General features: G+C 42.4%; 1 protein-coding gene across 1 annotated transcript in view; it reads right to left on the bottom strand.

Annotated features, from left to right (window-relative positions):
* SGCD (sarcoglycan delta) overlaps nt 1-22,826 on the bottom strand; it is a 526,403-nt gene that overhangs the window by 390,508 nt on the left and 113,069 nt on the right. The window contains exon 3 of the mRNA XM_080554840.1: nt 6,244-6,380. The gene's annotated coding sequence lies outside the window, so the exon portion shown is untranslated. The remainder of the gene's footprint in view (nt 1-6,243; nt 6,381-22,826) is intronic.

Raw genomic sequence — 22,826 nt, 5'->3', positions numbered from 1 at the left:
CCTACTGAATGGCTCTGATTGATCCAGCAACAGTGTCAATACTCTGTTATTCCGTGCAGTAACAATTATGTTTCCCTCTGCTTTAGCCTACCTTGCACTTAATGTAGACTCACAGATTCTGGGAAAAAATGAGTTCAGATTATTTTGATTTTTACTTTCTGGTCATATTTTAAAATGTTTTCCTACAGTGAATTTGCTTGTTGAAAAACATTGACTTGAGCAGCTAAAAATATTTTCTCAGAAGGGACTTCTTTCAGAAACTGAAATGGTTGATTGTTATAAATTGCTATCTAATGTCTTCAGGGTGTTTATATCTACAAAGCCAAGACCTAATCTGCCTTTTCACAGATTTTTTTTCAAGTTAAGCATTAAAAAGAATTAACTAGAAACTTGAGAATAGTTATAGTTTATCACTCTTTTTTCCTAGGGAGCCATCAGAAAAGTAAAACATTTTCATTCATGCCATTTTCCTCTTTAATATTCCCAAAAAGCTCTGAAATAAACAACAAGTTTCACCTTCTCTCTCTCTCTTATTTTTGTTTTGTTTTAATGGATTGTAGAACTTCTAAGCACCTCTGAGGAAGTAAACTTTTATTCAACAGAAAGCATGGACAGGAGGAGGGAGAGCAGAACTTCTATCATGTGGCTGGTTCTACCTGTCCATTCTTCAGTCTCCCACATTATCTACAGACTTCTTCAACATAATTTATCCTTAGCATAACTTTACTGGCATTATATCAGGGATTGTATTCATCCCAGCTGTGCAATACTAAAGTGCATATTAACTCTCTTAGACAGATTTGGTACAAGATAGATATACTCTTATTATACTGACATATACCCAAATTTATTCCCCGTGGTTTGGGACAGAATGCATTATTCAAGCAAAAGGCATTTCAGAATGTCACTTCATGTGGAAACGACTTATTTTAGCCAGAACGAGCAAAACTTTCTAGTTCCCATTATCATGTAAGCCACTACTAAGTTTCAACACTGGAGGATAATTACTAGTGTATGAGCTTTGGTACCTGGTATATTGCAGATGTAGACCAGCCCTTCCCAGATTTTATGAGCCATTACTCCAAATCAAAACCCAGGGATGCATGAACACGGAAAGCCTCCAAGTGCACGCTCAGTCTGAACAGGAACCTGTATGTTCAACATTTGAACATTTGTTTACCTGCTGTATTAGTACCAAGTTAGCAGCGCTCTATAGAAAATTTAAGCAAAACTTTTTTGATGTGGTGGTTTTGTACTTCTCGTTCTGGTCTCAGCTTATGCCAGAGCAGGGATTGTATCTGCTGGACAATTCAGAACCATGGCTGCAAGTGCTTCGTCCTAGCCGGGTTCTAAAGCATGGCCAGTGCTCATGCAGCCAGAACAGTTCCTCTAGCAAAACTGCTTTGGCTGCTTCCAGCTCAAACTCTTAACCTTGAGAAATAGTGTAAACAGCAGCTGTGCTGCTCTGTCTTGAGATGTGTTAGGAATGAGGAAGAATTAAGTAATTCTTGGAGCTGGAAAAGATTCAGTGCTTTATTCCTTTACATCCACTCCCTAAAGAGTTACAGCAAGTGTCCAAGCTTTGGTTTGTTTTATTGCTCGGCTGTGGTCTGGAGAGATGCTTTTAGTATAGTGCTGCTCCACCGTCTCCTCAGACCTTGCTAGCATGAGTCTTTTAAAGACAGAGCCTGTGCTGCATTTTCCTCTTGGCTTTGTCTGTGTATTGGTTTATGCACCTGCTGCTAAGGCCTTGTTCTTTTGCTGGAGAATCCTTGACTTTGAAGGGTAAGAAAAACACCCCTGCTACAAAGGACACCAGAGAAATCCACAGTGCTTTTCTGGTGCTTTGGTCGGTAGAACTGACCTAGATATCACAGACAACAGCAGGAGAAAAATGCAAATACGTCTCCCTCTATATGAAATTATTCAACACAACAGAAAACAAAAGGATCTGAAAGGTGAGGGATGATTTATAAGGGCAGATGTGGGAATACTCTTTCCACTTCCCCAGCTGTGGATTTCTGATGTGCACAGCTGTGTCCTCTTTTTCACTGTTTGAACTGCTGTCTCTACAGCACAGGTCCCCTGACTTCTTTTTCCTCCTAAAATCTTTGCTTTATCTTGATATTTCTTATTAGGCTTCCCCGAGAGATATGTGTTTTTAAGATAATAAAATAAAGAAAGAAAACCTAAAAGAGACCATGTATCTGTGCATAGGCACACGTGTGTGGCAAAGCCTGTCTCAAAAATAGTCTTTGCTTTCCCCCTCTGTTTTTTTAATGTTTGCACAGGAAAAAAATAAATCCCTTTCCCATTTCAGAGGCCTACAGCTTTGAACAAATGTAGTAATTATACTTCTCAAAAGCAGATAAGTGACAGGTGAAAAAAATTAAACTCACTTAGGCGAGGCAGGTTTAGAATATCTGTAATGAACTGAAATTACTGCAGTGAGTCCCCCTTTTGGTTTGAAAGCCCAGAAATCATAATCATTTGAGCTTTTCCTGCATTTCTTCAACACATTGCAATTAAGCTGCAATTTGTGGTGTCTCTCAAGTCAGCTAGGTTTTTCACTTATACGTTTGCTAAAAGGATGTAGCCAGTGCTGTACGGTTGGTCAGCCAGACAGATCATTCATAGCTTTGCACCACTGGCTCTAATCAGCTGGAAACAAACAACAACAACAAAAAAAAACCATCGGGAACATGCAGGATATTCTGGTTTTCTCTCCCGAGGCCAGCACAAATATATCAAGGATCAATATATCTAGGATAAAACCTTTGCAATGCTTTCAAGCAGTTCAAGTTCATGCACAAAAAATATAGTCTTTTATTTCCGAGCCACTGCTGGGACAATTACAGCAGCTCTAAGCAACTATTTCAATCACCCCCATCCACGCCAGCTCTGCAGGAACTATTTCCAGTCTGCATAGACAGTGTGACCAGACGGGACCACAACACCCCAACCAGTGGTGCACAGGATGCAGAAAAGGTCTCTCCACTCTCCTGTGAACCCCTTCAAATGCAAGGCCATGGGGATCCAGGCTGTCACTATGCAAAACCTGTAAGACTCTGAGCAGGGGATGCCGTGTGCGAGTGGGGTAGGTATTGCTGTCTGAACACGAGCCAGAAGCCAGGCCTTCCTCTGATAAAGGCAGAAAAGCGGTTGCTATATCAATTCCCTCTCCTGGTCTTTTTTAATTGTGACTCACTGAAAATAAACATGGTGAAGCACTTTAAAATAACCTTTAATTATCCCTCAAGCACTTCCATTGCACAGTTTAGCCAAGGCACTGTGATTCTGCCCATTTTGCTTTCCCAGAGTCTATTATCCATGAGCCCAGAGAGCTTTTCTTTCAGCCTTCCCTCCATCGCCTCTCTGCCTTCCCTCTTATTTCCTCTAGAAGGAAAATTTCCAGAGGAATGGGGCTATGCTGGGCTTCTGGAAGCCACATGCCCAGGAGTTCAGGGCAACACAGCAACCCTTCAAGTCCAGCACTGGTGAATTTTAAGCTCTATTCATGGGTCAAGTGACCACTAAGTTACATTTACCTTCCCAGCAAATAGATTTGTACCCCAAGCTAACATGACAGGCAAAGCTCTGATTCAACTCCCAAGCTCTGCTTCCATCTGCAAACTGAGACACAGTGTTGTGGCTGTTCCAGCAGGAAAATTTTGATATGCAGTCCTAGCTTCAATCACAGACTTTGCATCCTTCATCTAAAATACTAAGTATTTCAAACAAAGCCATATATTTATAAACTTCATTAATTCACAACAGTATTCCATACCAACAACTTGTAAAAGTTTGGAAGTTAACGACAGATTATACATATTTGATGTAAATCACTGTAAATTGATAACAAAAAGATTGGTTATAAAGCTATAAAAGGTTATGTTTTGTTTTCACATACCATCATTAATATTATGAAATGTAGTTATGTTTTTATGCCTTGTTGGCTGACAAAAACAACCAGAATCTGAAGGAGATCATGAACTTTGTTTAATAGAGGTCTTAAATTGACCCATTCAGAGAAACATCTTAAAGGTTATAAAATACTCCTGCAGTCTACGGTACTCATTATAAATAGGTTAGTAATCAGCAGAGACCTCAGTCATAATGCACTATCTCCATCAGGTACGTAGTTGCTATGGTTCAAAAGAAAATAAGATCTGACATCAGGGACAAAAGAAAAATCTTTTGTTGATTTTTTGTGATAAATTTAGAATGGCACTCAACAGTCAGAGGTAAAATCCACCAAGCTCAGAGGCTGGAGGTTTGCACTGGTGAGGAGGATGGATTGGTAGGTGTGACATTTACCAAACACCAGTAAGAAATGTGAACAGATAGGAAACCACTAGATTTTTTTAAGGTTGTGTGGATATACCAAGAAGCATTCGAGTTTGCACACACAGGGGCCCTCAGGAGGACAAACCCAAATTAACTTCTGAAATTAATTATTTTACTGTATTAACCAGAATCATGGCCAGTTTAAATTCTGATTAAAAATAGCCATACTGGAATTAATTTTATTCTCTTTGGAGGCAAATTATACCAAATTTATTCAAAGCCACTTACAAATATGAACTAGGAAACCCACATGAGGCTTTACTGGATTTAGTTGATTCAGAGGTTTAACTATTTTGGACAAAGCCTGAACATCTCCACATAGGCAAGGGCACATCAGTGTGTCACCTTGCACCACATGCTGCCCCATCCTGGTCTCTGCTCCTTTTTGGGGCTGCATATTCAACTTGCATTTTACTTTTCCTGAAGTAGCGATAGGAAACTTATGGAACCCCGAAGCCTACAATTTGCATTTGTCTGCACTATTAATAACAATGTACTGGAGCAATGAAAGACCTATTGATGCCCTGATAGATTGTGAGAAAAAGGAAAGCAATTTTTTTAAGCTGCATTTTAAATCTGCTCATTACACATATTGTTTCATTTTATTTTGCACTGCATTCTCTATTTGTTATTCACTGGAGGTTAAAACATCCAAATGAATCCTGCTTCCAGGCCTATGGTCCAAGTTGTGATTTGGTTAAGTAAGATTGGCCAGATTTTCTCCTGGAAAAAATCCATTCAAAATCAGGAAAATTATTCCTCCCAGCAGATAATTTGGCTTGGAAATGATATTTTCTTTCAAAGTAATTTAGCAGAAGCCTGTGCAAATCCAAGCACATTTCCACTGACTATGAGGGCTTCAGTATAAAATCAAAACAAAATCTGTACTTTTCCCAAGAGGCTCCTCATTTTCATTTGCACCAAACCCCTAACCATATTTGTTACGCATAACCTAGTTGATGGTTATTTCCCATTCTTTTTTTTTTTTTTTCTTTCCTTAACCCCTGCAGAAGTCTTACTGGAAAACAGACAGCAGCAGCATTGTAAAAACAGCATTTTCCACATCATTTTCACCTGTCCATCCTAGAGAGTGGGTTCTGGGAATTAGAGAAACACTCTTGTAATGGTGCAGGAGTCTGCACCATGTGTGCAGCTGGGATGGGCTGGAGATTGGATGGGGCAGGCTGGCATTGGCGTGGGCAGACTCATTGGAAGTAATCGCCTGGAGCTGGTGTCCAGCGACAGTGCATCTGCAGAGCTCTCAGGGAGGAGGACAAGGGGAGACTGAAGTGCACAATTTAACAACTTGGAAAGTCTTTGTATTAAGCAGAGATAGGAACAGGGTATTGAGGAATCAAATCCTGAAGTGGTGTTGGAAGCTCTCATACCCTGAGAAAATCCTTCTGATCTCTTAAGATCCTCTGCTATATTTTACCCCTTGATTTTGAACTAGTTCAGAGTTTCAAGTGGAGGAAATTGTGGGGACTGGATAAAGTACTGTGCTCGGCTTTTCCACTTAAACCACAAGCATTAGATGATCAACTTATGGATGTTTTCCAGTCAGAACTATCTGCAGGTTCAAAATGCTGATAATTGGTGAGTCTAAACTGTTGATAACAAATAAAGATTTACTTTGAACAAAAAAAAAAAACTTAAAAGCCTTTATCTTGAGGAGTCCAGGAATAAAGCCAGAACCACATAGTTTAATAGATTTCCACAAGTCAGCCCCATCTGGGGAGGAGAAGCTATTATACCTGAATTATCACACTGAAAGATCCTGCTGTAATCTCTACCAGAAAAACCTCACCGACCCAGAGAGCAGCTAAGGTATGTTCAGTACTGGGGACCGCAAACACCTACCTCCATGCACAGCACACATAATGGGAGAAGATCAACCTGTAATTAATACCACAGAAAATCTCCTCTTCTTGCAGGCACCATTCTGCCACGTGTGTCCCAGGTGCTGAACGTGGGAGGGCTGAAATCCTCTGCTCCTGCAGCTGCCACCAGCTAGCATTTGTCACAGACACGATCTGAAGACATAAGATCCAAAATGCAGTTGAGTTCTATTGTGACCTCAGCTCCCCATGAGACTCCATCCCATTCATGGCTCAGATCACCCTGCAGTTTGCACATGAGCAGATACCATCACTGGGTTATAATAACTTAATTTACCAGTTCAGATGAACAAGGCATGGGGCATTGCCATCGATGGTCAGAAACTATGGTTCTGCCCCAGCCTGGCTCCTGATTTTCTAGTCTCAGGCTAATTGCTTCATTTTGATGAAACTCCGTTTTCTGTTCTGCCTTTTCTCTGCCCCTGCCTGTGAGGAGGGGGCTGGAAGGGGATGTACAAATCACAGCTGTAGTCACACGGTGGGTATCCAAGTGGGGAGACCCCTGGCCCCCGCACTTATTCAGAGGACCATAACCATCAGGGCAAGGTTAGGAAGCAGGAACAAATCGTGATGCACAGTCAGAAGAAGCACTGATAAATGCCAAGCATAACCTACACATGCCATGAGCATCATATACATGAACAAACAAACCTGTTATCATTTTTTAAAAAATCAATAAACAAGCTTACACCCTGCTTAATCTGCCTTTGCTGTTAGGGCTGTGTGACATGAATACAGCAGCACGAGATACAAACCGTAACATTTATGACATATGACAGTGAATTATTATTGTTCATTCCACAGAATATATTCTAATGGCACTAATAAGATCGCTTTCTCTCTCTCTCGATGCTGATACCAGTCTGTTTGCAGTAGATCTCCATCTGAAACCAGGGGGGTTATCCAGAGTAACATGCCCAAATTCAAAACCTAAATATTTCTACTTCTCATATAGCTACACTTCAGAGAGAAGCTCTGATAGTTCATATTTCATGTCCCTGCTGCCTTGTCTTTTACCCAGCTTTCATGTTTCTCAAGATAAGTATTTTTGTCACTCTCCTTAGAATGAATTACATGTGGTAAATACAGTCAGTGTGCTCTGATCTTGGCTTGGTGAAAGCTTCTTGGCATGGTTAAAAAAACTTTTAAAAGCTTGTTCTGTAAGATTTAAGGTGAATATAAACAGCAGGCATGCTCCCAGTCTTGGGCTTTATTATGGCGCAGACATGGTTGAAGTTATCTTTAGAAATGGGATTTTGGTTCCTGAACTCCTTTAAAAAATGTTACATCCTTGACTGTGTGCAGTATATCTGCTGCAGAGCTGGAGACAGTGGACACGAGTGGGGATGAAGGGAATTATTCGGAACCTGGGGCTCAGCAGAGGAGGAGGAGGCTGGGAGCTGCGTGCTTGGTGCCTCCCAGAAGCTAAGTCCTAAAAACATTTTGCATTTGCAAATGAGATGTTTACAAACAATAATGAAAATATGCGGTGTTTACTTGTCTCCCTTTGAGGATGAGGAAGCTGAGGCACAGGAGGCTGTCATTGCTGATTACCCTGGAAGGGGCTGCCAGAAGTCAGAGTGGATGCAGGACCTCCGGCTCCTCTGCACCTCCTGTAAGTTCCTTGACCAGGCTGCAGACAGTCCAGCACAAACAAACAAAGATATACCTGCTTGCTTTGTTCCTTGCACTGTACTAAAGCAGCAATACTGGTTTTCCATACTTTTCTGATTACACAGATAGGAAATACCTCCATAAATCTTTTCAAGCTGAGTCTTTGTTAACTGCTGTCCCTTTAACACAGCATTTCTGCAGCATTAGGTTCACCTTTTCATAGTGTGCTTTTCTTTAAATGCTAATTAGCATCACTGAAGTATAGCTTTCCCTCTCCCCCAATTCCTCTCCCTCCTTATTTTTTTTATTTTTGATTTTCCAAGACACCAGTCTTCCCTTCCCTTGGAAGCACAAAATCATCTGCATGAAAGTATTTCCATCATTCTGCTGGAAAAAAAAAAATGTTATTTACCATTGTGCCCAAGAGTAGAAGTGGTTTCTTATTCTCAAAATGTGGGCATGAAACACCCCTGAGCCTGCCTCCACCACAGCAGAACATATGCCACTTTTAATCAAACTAACTGCTTCTCTGTTTATTAATCTAAACTCCCAAACCAATCTAAAGATGAGAGGGAGGAAAATAAAAACAAAAAAGTAAAATAAAATCGCAACAAGTTTTCCGTGTCATCTAATATCTTGCACGAAGCTGCCCAACCAGAAGGCTCTGGAAAGCTGCCCTCACTCGGGATGCAGCGGGGAAGGCAACCTTTGCTGCTGCCTCCCAAGGCTGACCAGTGGCACTGGGTCTGCAGCTCTCTGAAAACGGAGGTGCCTCCTTTTAGACTTTGTGTCATGCTGTTATTTCTACCTTTTTGGCTCACAAAGCCTCTCAGCTGCTTCTTTGGAAGCTGATTGTCAATTCGACTTGCAGCTGAAGCTAGGCTAGTTTTTGGAGAGAGAAAACCAGCACAACAAGCAAGCCTGGGAGGGGCAGTACAGAGCACGTAGGAGAAACTTGCCTACAATGTGCCAAGTTTCTTTTTCAAATGTTAAGGGCAGTTCATGGCCTCCACTGCAATTCACGTGCCTGTCTTAAAGACATGGACAAGAGCTTGCAAACCATCTGCAATTTTTGTGGTTCCAACAAACTTCCTTATGTTCTTTTCAAGCTTCCACCTAGGCCACGTTCTCCAGGCTTGTGCTGGAAAACGCAGTGGGACTTCACAATGCCCTAAAACGGTGATCGATCTTCCCTCTCATTGTCCATTAGATTCCAGCAATGCTTCAGGATGGTGCAGGCAGAGGCAGTAACAGCCGCAAGTGCTCATTAAAAGCACTGGGCCCCATGCTGGAGCCAACATAAGGGAACAGCGTGGAGCACCACATCAACACCTATTTAGTTTTGCAGTCATGTCAGACCGACCCAGCACAATGGTGCAACTCAGCAGAACAAACCAAAACGTCTTCTTGAGTTAATGCTCATCTCTGTTCTCTGAGATCACCTTACAAGAAAGCACCACGCAACCAACAGAGCTGGGCTGCTCTGCATGAGGACACGCTGCTATTCAACACGTTGTTTTGGAGGGGCTGCACACAGCTGGCTGCATGTAGGCAGCGCCAGGAAAGCTTCACTGCTGGAGGAAAGGATTTGCAATGGCCACAGCAACTGGGGCAGAAAGAGAATGAAGCACCCTGGGCATCCCTCGCAATGCACATCCAGTCCCCGGGCAGAGAGGTGTGGAAGCGATGGGCACGGACATCACGGCACAGGCATCACCGTGCTTTGCAGTCCGTGAGCAGCGCGAGGTTACAATGATTAACAAGGACATCGGAGCTGCTCGTAGGGTGAATTCACAACCTCAGACAGTGAGAAATTATCGTGATTAGCTAGTCAGAATGATTAAAATTTCACAGGGCGAACTGAGATCCGTGGACGGAGAGATGTAATGATTAAGTGGGTCATGTCCACCACCTCATCAGGGGGAGGCCCCGATTCACGGGCAGCAAGGCCGTTATTAACGTGGCGACATCGATAGTTATTAACCTGGCTGCGTCAGCGCTGGGCACCGAATGAACTTCGCTTCACAGGGGGAGACAGGGAGAAAACGATTAACAAAAGAATTTAGCAGTGCTCTCGGGGTGAATTAAGATGTATGGACAGGAGCAGGATTAATGCAAATGCATCAGCGTTGACCGCGATGTGACCAGATTCACAGGCAGAAGACTCAGATTAGCAGAGTCTTGTCATGTCAACTTGCTAGATGGCTCCTCATTACAAGGGCTTTGGAAGCAACTGTGCCTGCAGAATTCAAGGTTAAAACATTACCCAACTTGGCAACCAGCAAAATCAAGCCAAAAGGGGAAGTAATTATCTAGTCTAGACAGACCCTTGGTAACTCAGATCTGTACAAACGTTTGGATGTCTGTTAGCTGGTGCCAAATACATCAATTAGTTTGCAGGGAAGCAACGTTAGAAACCCCGTTGTTAGTCTGATCTCCTGGGCAAGGAGAGGTTTATGGGTTTTCACGAAGTGTTAGTAAAACCCTATACAGTTCTAAAGATCAAGACTGGTTTGGGCACTCTGCAAACTGAAGCGATGTTAGCACAGAGGTGATGAGCCAGAGCCACGCACGTGCCATCTTTACCGCCATGGATAGCAGAACATGGCAATAACCATCCAGTACCTCCAGAGATGGTGGCAGGCGCACAAAATCCTCACTCAGCTACTGATAAATGTGACTAAACTGATAACCTTGCAGATTAAACCATTCTTTTCACGGGACAGATACAGCAACATAACTGATCACAGGCTGAGTCCTGCAGCTGAGAGCCACCAGCACAGCTGGGGTCTGAGTGGGGGTAAACAGGCCCCCCCCCGTGGCTGCAATACTTCTCTTTCGGGGGAACCTTGGGTCTGTGCCTCAGTTTCAGAAAAGCTGGGGTTTGGTTCAGGCCAGTCAATACCAACACATCCCAGCTGCGCAGTCTACGTGACACTTGGGCTACTTCAGAAATTTGGAGATGTGCTTTAAATTCTATGGAAATGGAAGAAACAGCAAGGCAGAGAGTAAGAATTGCTACTAAACACCCAGAAATTTCCTTGGACAATGTCTTTTGACCACTGCAACTACTAATCAAATTCTTATTTTAATATTTTAGCCTAAGGCCTGTAAATGGCCTACCTACCCTTGGTTAAGAATAGAAAACAACAATCTTGGAGGTGGAAAACACTTGTGTTTTGAAACCAGAAGGAAAGCTAAGAAAACAAAGTCAGCAGGGGCTTGAAGTGTCAGGAAAAACTGTCTCCTATGGGTTGGATACAATGCAATTCTGTGTACAAACAACCAGCTAATTATTTCTTACTGCATATCAGCTAAGGCTGACCTGATTAAAATCATAAATCAGCCAATGCCTCTGGTTTTATGCTGTGAGAATCCATGTCTGTGTTTGCATATTAATTAAGATATGCTAAGTAATCAAAAATGTTTGCTAGGAAAAAGAAAATAGATTGTAACCTGACAGAAGCAAACAGAAAAGCGTGGTACAGCAACTTTTCAAAAAGCTTCCTGTGTTTACACTGCACCCTTTTAAATTACGAGCAGTTTCAAACCACCTGTGATTTCCTTCCATCAGGTTTTAAGAGAAAATGTCTCTGTCGTTTGTATCCTACGACTTGTTTCCACTTGGTGGGAAAATAGCATGAAAGCTGCTGTCAGGCTAGAAAGCTGCATAACTTTATAAGCTCCAGCATATTTTTTGGCTGTTCTTCCCTGTGTGCTATGCAATATCAGATTAATGTCACTGTTCAGCAAAGCTTAGAGTATTGATGTTGAAACATTAAAGCTATTTCATCAATACCAGGTTTGGAGAGAGGTCATTTATGGTCATTAGAATAGAAGAGCATTTATTCTGGACATCAGAGAAATCCCCATGGGTCCTAGAGATGATGCTGCAATCCCCATAATGCCATTAATATAATGGCCTCTTTCTTCTTTATTAGACTTTTATGGCTAAGTAGGATGTAGGGAAAACTATCAAGTCAGTGGAGTCCAGCACCCTACAGTTGCTCCTGTCACAGAGTCCATATGCTGTTCTCTGTTGGTTTTCCTGAGTGAGAAACAATGTTCATTAACTGATATCGCTGAGCCCTTTGTCTTAGCAGCTACAGGATGCTACGAGGCTAATATCTCCAGCAGGATGCTAAAGTACCCTGCCCCAGTTACAACGTACAAAGCAGCTGCAAATGCCCTACTTTATTTTATTCTCGCATTATGCTAATTCAACAAGGAGCGCTGAAGGTTTGGGGTGTTTTACTCCATGTTGTTCTTGGTCTGGGACTCTCAGTGCCCAGAGGGCTGAAGCCAGGATCCTGCGTCCATTGGAGCAGTGCCTGCAGCCCCATTACAAGTCACGAGAATGTTTCTCATCGGGAAGTCAGAAGCCTCGATTACCTGCCTGAAGGGATGGAGTGAAAGATCTGCTGACACCTCCAGCAGCTTACCCATGTCCTGAACGCAGACACTTCCAGCTCCCAGCTTTTCCGCCCCAATTTACATCAGCCCAGAGACCTGCAGCATATTGGCCTCTTTTTCTTCTCTACCCCCCACAGCAACAGGTGAAACCACCACCGCGTCAGTTCGGCTGCACAGAAGTGCCAGTCAGCTGGGTTAGGCTCCAGGGCCCGTTCACATTGATGTGCCCAAAAGTGATTTATGCAAAACGCTACACTAATTTAGGCAGGACGTATATGCACTGCATCTGTCTGACTGCAAGCAAGCAAGAGGTGCTGCTACATTTGGATAACACTGCTGCAAAAGCAACAAACACAAAGACAGATGGGTTGAGCCAGCGGTGAGTATCTAATCCCAAAAAGCAATGATTTCCCAAGTACAAGACAAGCCCCAGCCTCTCGATGGAATAACCTGCCGAGACTCAGCTAGCTGTCCTCACAGCACGCCGTTCCTGCGATAACACTGTCCTGCAGGGCAGTTTTGGATTGACTAATGACATAGCCTCTGCACAGGGTGAGGCACTTTGTTTAGCAATGGACTTGATTCTGCCAGGAGATTTCAGATAGAAAAAGGCCTGCGAAGATCAAAAGGAATAAATTCCAGGTTTGGAATACAGCCACTTCACCTAGTGCAAAATACCAACCTCCCTAGTACGACATTGCACTCGGTTTCCTTTAAGACAAGTCCAAACCAAAGGACTTCACCAAAGGAAACACCATTCTCTGTTATATACGGGCATAAAATTAGCACCTTGAAGACAGCTTTACACATAAAATAAGTGTTTAAATCTTATAAAGTCCTTAATGCTTTTCCCCTAGCATGGGTCCTTAAATTGCCCTGCAGAGAGCACTATTTCTATTCTTCAATTCCTGCCTCTAAAAGTTTCACTAAACCAAGGAGGAAACAGGCCAGTTTCAAACAACCCAATAAAAAATGGCAAATAAAATATCAGACACACTCCTGTAGCAAGTTAAGAAACCCTGCAACCTGCTCAAGGACATTTGGTGAACTGAAAAATAGAAGGGAGGAAAAAAAAAAAAAGGGGGGGGGGGTGAGAGAGAAAGAGTAAGAAAAAGAGGCAGGCTAAACTCATCAGTTAATTATTCACTGTGAATTATTTACTCAGATGTAGTTAATTAAGAAACACTTTTAACAGGCACATTGCTGTCCCTTATTCCTGAAAATTAAGCTGTGTTTGAAGTCTTCCCACAGACACCACTGCAAGGCAGTTGCAGGAGGACCTGAGCCCCCTGTATGGTGTTTCTCTCTGGCCAGATGTGAGCCAGCTCTGGGATGAAGATGGTGTGACAATGGGACTGAGATAAGGTCGTTACACTCCCAAACGCAGGAACAAAGCTGTTTGCAGTCCTGCACACAAGTCTTGCCCTGTTCAAGATTACAGCTGGCTTATGCCCGAGCAGGTCAGATCTGAGGTGGAGAAAGGTAACTACATCCGCATCTGCTGGAGTAAAAGTTCTCCAGTGTTCTTAGAAGAGGAAGCATTGTTATACCTGCTGCATAGCACCTGGGGCAGCTGTTTCTCACCTGGAGTTATGAATTGCTCTTGCAGTACAGATTAACTGCAACCACGGAAGCCAACAGCCTAACCTAAACGTACCAAATTTTGGTACTAGTTACCCCACACCCACTGCTTATGTCGCTTTCCTTAGTCTACTCCTTCTAAATATTTTGCATTGCCTCTTACTTAATTTTAAGGAACTATCTGAACAGGATTTTTTTTCTCACAGTGAAGACAAAGCAAGGAAAGCTCGTGAGCAAGGACAGTTGTTCCTGTGAAAAGATCAGAGTTTTCAGAGGTGCTTTTCACACAGTGAGAGGTGGAAGACATCTGTGGGCTCTGGCACGCACGCAGCACTGCAGCAGCACACCGACTGTGCACGCAGGCACTAATCCAGCTGTGCGCACGGCCAGGGCAACGCACCCACAGATGGGTGAGAGCATGGCCACCTCTGCGGCATAACGTTACTGTCTTCGCCTACGCTTTCACTACGCAGTAATTTAACTTCCCGGTATGCACGATATTTGCAGAATGCAATAAAACAATCATTTCTAAATCACGGATTATTGCTTCTGCCAAGTTTTTTCCTCCTTATGCCTTTCCACCATGTGTTTCTTGTACAGGGATTGCACTTAGAGAACAACATTGTACGTCTTCTTTCAAAGCTTCCCCTTCAAAAAGGAAAATACATTATTTTATCAAGTTTTCCTGAAAATCTTATTCTAAGCTAAGTATGTCTCATGGCTGCAGTATGGATCCCACTGATCTGAATTTTTCCCAGGTGGATAACATACAGCATGAACTTCACACTGTAAAAAAGAGCAGAGCTCTTAAACATTTGGAGCAAGATTGAAAAGCCCCCTGGTCCTCTACTAAAAAGAGAAGAGCAATTTATTTGGATTTGGCTAAGAAGCGGAGGCCTTTCTCAAATATGTTTTTATTTGGAAGCCAAAAGCTCACTACAAACGTGGATGATAAGTTATATGGCCTGAATTTTACATCTGGTAAATAATGTCTTCTGGAATGAAGGGAAAGAAAAAAACCTATTTAAGGAAGAAAACTTGCATTTTCTTTAAGATTTTACATTTTGATTTCACCAGTCATTGAAGGTTGTACAGTTATTATCTGAACTCTCCAAAAAACAACCTTCCTTGGACTATTCCAGTCAGTGCCATCCAGTATGTCACTTTGATGCATCTGCTTGTGCCTGTCAGCAGTAAATAATCTTAGTTGGCAGGTTAATTGAATAATGTATATTGCAATCAATTTTTCACAATTCCTCCTTTGCACTGTAATTTGTATAAATGTCGCATGACACCCTGGGACTTCCAGCACGGATCTGGAATTGTAATGGTCACAACAACGCAAACTGACAATGCCAGCAATTGATATGGATTTCACAATCTGATTTTGGTGACGGTTTTAGATAAATATTTACTTTCTGGATGTCACTTCATTAGTAAAGCTTGAGCACAGAAACATTTCCAGAGAACAAACACAAAGGAATGACAATGACAGCTGAATCAAAATTGACCACTGATTTTGAACAAACGTGAAGTGATGCTTTCTACTCCTACCTTATGCTGCTGCAATACAGAGTTGCGGCTCTCCATAACTGTCTCGCATACAAAATGAACCAGAGGGTCAAGCTGGGAGTGTAAGATGTTGCTCCTAGCTTAATTTACATTCACACAATCTTTGCAAAACATTTGCTTCTCTCATCTCTTCTAAAATACAAGAGGCCTGAAGAAAGGGCTTATGTCTTGTAAAATAGTTTGTCTCAGTGGGGACAATGTTAATCACTAGATAGCATAATGCCTTTCATAACTTTTTAATTAAATATTGAGCATTTTAACAACATTTTGGCTACCCTGCCACAACTACCCTACTGTAGGTCATAGTAGAGCATCTGTCTTCAAATACTGCATGCTGTTTACTGCTGATCATCCTCTAAAAGGCTGATTACTGTATTAAACCTGAACATAAAACTACTGGTATTGCTCTACAATCCACACAGCTGGAGAAATTAATCTATTCTGGTTTATGATGAAGTGAAACTAACAGCTACAGCAGAGCTGAAAAGAAACTCTGTGGTGAACAGTGCAAAAAGGCAGCACTTTTCTGTTTTGCCTTTACATCCAGCTAAACGTGCTAGTGCTAAATCCATGCACTGTTCTTTTGTCCCTAGGTTCCTTACTGGCATATAAAATACACAGGAAAACTGAGCTCTCTTAGTAGTTAGCACCACCTAGAAGGTGCCAAACATCATCTTTTAGCTGTTTACTGCTCTCTTGCAGCTCCTATTTTGTGCCTATCAATATACTGCCTAAACATGAAGCAACACACAAAGAGTATGACCATTTGTAGCTGTTGTGTTCCATCACAGAGCTAAACAGCCCAATGCTAAGACAAAGCTTCTCATAAAGTTGTTCATGCTAAGGTTTACGATTTATCGTTGCAATAGGTGCTCACTGTTCAACGTTTTCCTTTTCCTGCAGGCTCCCTTTTAAGGAATGAAATCCTGGTGCAGAGACTTTCCGTGTGGTGTGTTTCCAGCCTGACCAAGCAGCCAGCCAGAATTTGCAAAGTGATGGGCTGTATCTGATACGCAGCTTTCTTCTCCTTAAAGCCTCCCTTCTTTAAGGAAAACACCTAAATATTCATATGTTTATATACAGTTTGTTTCTTTGGTCAGCAATATGTTACTGATTTGCATTGATTCGCATTTTGTATCATGGTCACTGCACTAATGGCACTCAATTCTTTCAGACTAGCAGCAGCTACTGTACCAGCCTCAAATTATTCTGGTCTAAGCTCTGCAGCCAAAGCATACACAACTCATCCTTTCTCCATACTCTCTGCATATTTCTACCTGAGATGACGTATGAGCACTATATATTTACCAAAGGCTGCTCCTGATGGCCTTTAAAGCCATGCTGAATTTAAGCAGCAGACTGTCTCAGTAAACATTATGCATATCATACACTTTCCTCTCCGAGCACAAGAAAAATAAAATATTCCCTAACAACTTCATGTCTGTACTCTGCAACTGTGACACAAGAAAGCATAAATCTACCAGAGCCACAGGAGATCTTGCTCAAGTTCCTTTTATTTTGATTTACTAAAGATAACATTAAGTAGGCAAATGACTTTGATTCCCCTAAGAAATAGTAATAAATAATGTGTATTAGGAAGAAAAACACTAACCGACAAAATTTACTAGGACTTTTTTAGTAGGAATAAATGACTCTGTTTTATGGCCTTAAAAATGAAAGCACAAACTGTTAAACAGCTGAAGTTTCTGTGGCATGAGATCTAATAGTAAAGAAGAATGAAAAATATTTCCTTTCTGCTGGCTATACATTAGATACAAATCTAATAAATGGTGCTTATGTTTTAAAGGAACTTGGAAAATCATATTTTCTCTTACTTATATTCTTACAGAATGGTTAGGTTATTACAGAAGTAGAAAGTAAGCATTGTTCAGTACAAAAAGGCAAGATGTATATTTTTCTTTGCATCTTACTGTGTTATAGTACATTGATGTTAAACACAATCAGTCTTTTCTATTTCAATCCCCTATCACCATGCCTTTTTTTTTTTTTTTTTTTTTTTTAAATAACACACCTTTGGTCCTGCCTGGAACAAACTCATGTAAATCTGAACCTGGCTCCCTGCTTTCCTCATGCCTGACTGCAGTGTTTGGGAGCTGTGTGATGCTCAGGGGTGACTGCTGGAGAAAGAGCTGGACCAGAAGCTGGGTTTACATCTAGAGATTCTACTGAGAAGACTCTGGTGAAAAAGGTTCTTGAAGGACACTTCAGAAACTCATTCACATCCCTTTGTCCTCCCAGGCAAATTACCACCTACAGCCCAACAGCTTGGGCAAGCTCACAGTACCATTTCCATCAGCCGTGGAGGCAGACTTCAAGAGCTGGAGGTGCTTACGGCCAGTTGGCAATTAATTTGAAACAGATCCTGTAAATCTGTTGTTTTAAAGTTTGGTAGCTAATTTGCATCCAGGGGCTATAATATCCCTGATCACAGTATTGTGACAGTTTCCTCTTAAAATCCCTGAAGCTTTAATTGAAAATAATCAGCAGTGGAAGTTGTTCTAACAGTCCACATTCACTGACGTAAACAAACACAAGACTTGAAAGCTGTGAATGCTTCTGTTTGCATCTGTGGCTCTTTCACCAAAAGGCATGTTGTTGATTCCATTTATTCCAAACACAGAATAAATGAATGCTTAATTTGGAAGCCTATAAATAAAGAGCACGCTCACTTGCAGCAGCAGAATCTAGAAGCAGGCTTGAAATGACGTTTCTGAGTCACTAATGCTATTAAGAATTGCTATATGCTTAAGTCCCAGACACACAAGCTCGGAAGTTCATGTGTGCGTTCCACCCGTTTGGGGACAGCCCCACTGTACTTCAAGCACTAATAATTCTCAACAGCACAAAGCCTCTTTATGAATTATCCTCATTACTACAATAATCCTTCATTGGTTCCTAGTGATGTGAATTCAGTGCAACAGCAAGTGCCAAAGGAAGAATGATGCCTTTATCGATTCTCTTATTATTCCTGCCAGTCCGTGGGAAAGACCTAGGGGGTATTTGACTAATTCAAATGCTTTGCATGATGAATAACGGTGAGATGCATGGCTTGGTACCACTGCCCTGAGTGACAGGCACCTGAAACACCCTCCTTTCCCAACATCTTTCCCTGGAAGAAACAAATGATTCTGGCAAACCAAGACAGACAGGCACGTAGCTGGGGTGTGGGGACATTCATGTCCCTTGCTCATTGCAGTCTCTCTGTACTGATCGGAGGGCCGGAAGCTACATAGAGAAAAATGAAGAAGCCATGATGTGTAGGGCAGGACCAGTGTGTACCTCTCAGCTCATGGTCCCTTTCCAATTTTTACCAGATTCACCTTCCTTCATTGCAGCATTGCACAAGTAGACGTGACTCCTCCAGAAGAGATAAATACACCACCAGCCCGTTTTCACCTTTTTCTGGAACTTACCAAAATACCTGGAAGTTGACCTGATGCTACTGAGCTGGACAGATCATTTCTTCTCCCAAGCCTGTAGCTGACAACCCACTCCCCGAAAGACAACCAGCACTGGAGAGAGAAACAGGACGTTCTCCGAGACAGAAGCAAAAGCAGCAGCTGTCTCCAATCCTCTTGCAACTGGGCAGTAAAGTTCTCAAAAAGTACCGTCCAGTTTCTCAGCCATGTTGAGGAGGGGACAGGCACTGGGAATGGGAACACACCAGAGCTCAGCACAACTCTCCTGTCATACCACGCACATCAGAGGGCATTTCTTGAAAGATGCGAAGTCCTCCGTTACTGATAACTGCCTCTCTTAGAGGCTCCTTCTGAGAAGCTTCAGGAATTTTAGAGGAAACTGTCCTGACTCTGTGATCATGGATATCGTTGTGCACACTGAGGGAAGAGAGGGAAGACAAAGATCCTGTGCTGTAACAGGTCCTTCCTCCTGCTGGTGTAATTTCTACAGCACCATGAACAGTTTCTAAATTTAATCTCCGAACACACTTCCATTTAATAGGGCAGCAGTCTTTCTTCCCTCCTCTTGCCACAAGCCTAGCCTTAGGCCAGATACTGCAGACAGGGCAGCTGTCACATCTCAGCCAGGTCTCTGGCTGCTTCCAAGAGATTGGCAGTAGCATGGAGGAGATGACTGTCCCCTTTCCTTCTCCCTCCCCTACTCCCAAAGCAGGTCAGCCAGCATTTCTGCCAAGAACTTAGCTGTGTTTCCTCAGGATTGGATGTGTTTGAGGCCACACTGGTATCTCCATTGTTTGCCACACTTATTAATGCTAAACATTAATCCTTCACTTCTCAGTTGCCTTCCCCTCATCCCTTGACTTCTCTCCATTATCCCCTCTTGTAATGAGGCAGTAAACGGATACTCACGTGTATTCCTCATTTTTAAAGTTCTGCACCCTACTGTTTAGTACACAGGTCACCGGCAGCTTAGAACCTTGAACAAAAGAAACCAAGTTTCTTTAATGGGATATAACTAATCACACTTCCCTTGACATTCAAAGACCATCACTGGGACATGCCAGACGAGAGGAGAAAGCTACCAAGCACAGCAGGTGTGATAAGCCATAGTGCTCCTTCAGACACCACCTACATAAGGTGGGCATCTTGCAGGCTCAGATGTCTGCATTTCTGTCCTCTCTTTTGATAAATCTCTGGGTAAAGCACCCCAGTGACAAAGGTTGTCAGTCACACAAAAGATATGCCACGGGCAGAGGACAATTCAAAAGTTCTTGATATCTCCTCCCACCTTCTTTCCCCACAAGAAAAAAAATATACATATATATATAGATAGATAGATATAGATAAGCACACTCCCTGCAAGAGCCTAGAGCTTCTGGAACATTTGAAAAGGAAAAGGACATTTTCTTTGAAAAATTACAAAACCTTTTCTCTTTGCCTGGTGATGACTTTCTATTTGGATAAGGCACATGGGGATGTACACCCGAGGTAAACCTGCCCTGCCCCAACAGCACAGTTCTGTACCATGTGTGGACATCTCACACTTTTCACTAGCATTAAATTCACATGTAACTGAAAGGAAACAGAACTGTGCAGTGAGAACTTCAAATCTTTATGCCTGAGCAACATAGATACCTACAAGGGATTTTCTCTCCCAGCCTGATACAGCTTACAGGTCCCCTCATGAGCTGAAGGGCAGAGATGAAAATCCCTTTTTTCTCTGAGACCTTATCCCTTTTGGCTGAGCATCTTTGTATTTCAAGATGTAGTGGGAGAGAACAGGCAAAATTCAAATTTATTATCTGGGGAAGATGAGAAGGCAAAGGGAGAAATAAAAGGGAGGAGAGGTAAGACCAAGGAGTTGACTGAGACCTTTCTTCTCCCGGGAGCGCCCGGGGGTGAGCAGGTAGTGGGGAGGAAAAACAGGACTTGTAAAGTTAAAGGGAATGGTTGGTAATGAGTGACGACCCTGAAGAACTGAAGTAATCACAGTAGACAGGGCTGTCATATTTTATCTGTGTAGAGACTTTTCATTTTGGAAGATCTCTTGCCAGTCATGTTTTTAAAGCCATTCCAAAACAGCGCTGCACTGACCTTGGAGCTCGCCTACACTGAACTCTTTCAAAGCACCTCTCAAGAAAACCAGAACCTCACATTTTTGTAGCTTTGTGATCTACCATTGCTGTATCGGAAAGAAACTTATGGGGTAATACAGGTTTTCAAGCAGTCTTTCAATTAAAATTTAATAGGGCATTTATAGTCTCTAATATCAAATTAATGGAATTGCTTCAAATGTAAATCCTGGATGGTAAAAGTTCCTCCACATTTATGTCTCTAGTTCAGCTAGCCAGAGCTCAGTGAAAATATTTTTAATCATCTGTACAGGTCACTGCTTATCTAAGAAATAAAGAATAATTTTTAAAATTGAAGGGCATTTCCAGCAGAAATTTACAGAGCTGCAGCAGAGGATTTCTTCATGTTTAAGGAAGAGTGAAAAAAGTATTTAGTTCCACTAAATTTCCAAACTCTTTAGACTGGGTTCTGCCACCAGACCTCCTTGCTGTAGCAAGGAGGGATCATTACCTCCAAAAGTTAAAAGTCTGAGGACAATTAAGCTCAAAATAGATTTCAGAAATTCCTACATAGTCCCAGTGGCATGCTAGGTGAGAAGGTGTTCGCAATCCTGGAGAAAAACAAACAAACAATTGGACACGCACTTACTGGAAAAGCCTCAGGGTAACTGTGTTTCTCTGTATGTACCCAGGATGCACATATAAATGAGACAAAAAATGATTAGTCTTCTTGGAAATTTTGGTATCCACAAGGCTGTACTGGATCCAGTTAGCTGAATGCTCAACCTGATATCCTGGTAACATTAAAAACAATATCCTCCTCACTGTTTGTTTTTTTGCATGCAAAGTTATGTAAGCAGGACCCAACTTCCTCGTCAGTATTAAAGAAAACAAAGGAAAACTGCAATTCCAGGAGGAAATTGCGTGGTGCCATTCTTCAGCTGTGAACCGAGCACTCATAACTTTCATTGCCAACAATCCATAAAACTTGCTGTCAAGCACTCGGAGTCCAGGAGGCATAAGAAGTGTCAAAAAATGCTTTATGCTGTTGCTAACATGCTACAAAATGCTTGATCACTAGATTAAACTAAGAACAGGCTGGCACTATCTGGGAAGAAATTTGGATGAGATCGTAATGGTGGTGAGAAGAAGGGATTTGATTTCTGTAAAATAGGGTGGATTAAGAGGGGCTCCACAGACTGCAGCTCTCCCAATCAAAGGATCCAGACAGACAGATGGACTGATCAGGAGCTGCAGCTGATTGCATCCAGCTAGCTGCCTGATGGAGGGGCTCTGGCTGTCCAAAATAGAGCGAGATAGCAAAGGTCATGCTTCCCAGCCTTCTGTCCCGCCCTCATCCCTCAGATGGATGCAGCGGGTTGGAGCACTTTTCCTTGCTGCTACGTGATTCAAACAAGTGCAGCCTCAGACAACCTTAGCTTGTGCTTGGGTGCCCATGAACCCAAGAAACTGTTAGGGCAGGCTGAAATTGCTGGCAGATGCGTGTGTGCTTTGCCTACGGCTGTGTCTTCTGTATCTGGGAGGAACGGAGAACGTGCAGCCCTGCCTCACCCAGTGCTGCCCCTTGGCCCAAGGAAATCCTAGCAATGTGTCAGCTTGGAATGACAGGAACGGCATTAACAACCTGCAAGGCAACGGAGAGCAAGGCCTGCAGCTGGGAAGAACACATCTCTGGGCAAGTCAGCTAGCATGGAGCACTTTCACTGAGGACAATTTTAAGGAAGCAGTAAAATGGGACAGAATAGCTGGGACAATATTGACAACATTTTAGTGATTTGCAAAAAATTCCAGGAGGAGACCAGACAACTCCTTCCGGTCAAACAAGAACCTTATAACACGAGCAGAACAAAATGATACATCTTTGGAAG

The sequence above is a fragment of the Anser brachyrhynchus genome (assembly GCF_964034855.1).
Source record: "Anser brachyrhynchus genome assembly, chromosome: 14".
Classification (NCBI taxonomy): domain Eukaryota; kingdom Metazoa; phylum Chordata; class Aves; order Anseriformes; family Anatidae; genus Anser; species Anser brachyrhynchus.
Note: the sequence above shows the minus strand (reverse complement) of the source record. Positions and strands in the feature narration are given on the sequence as shown.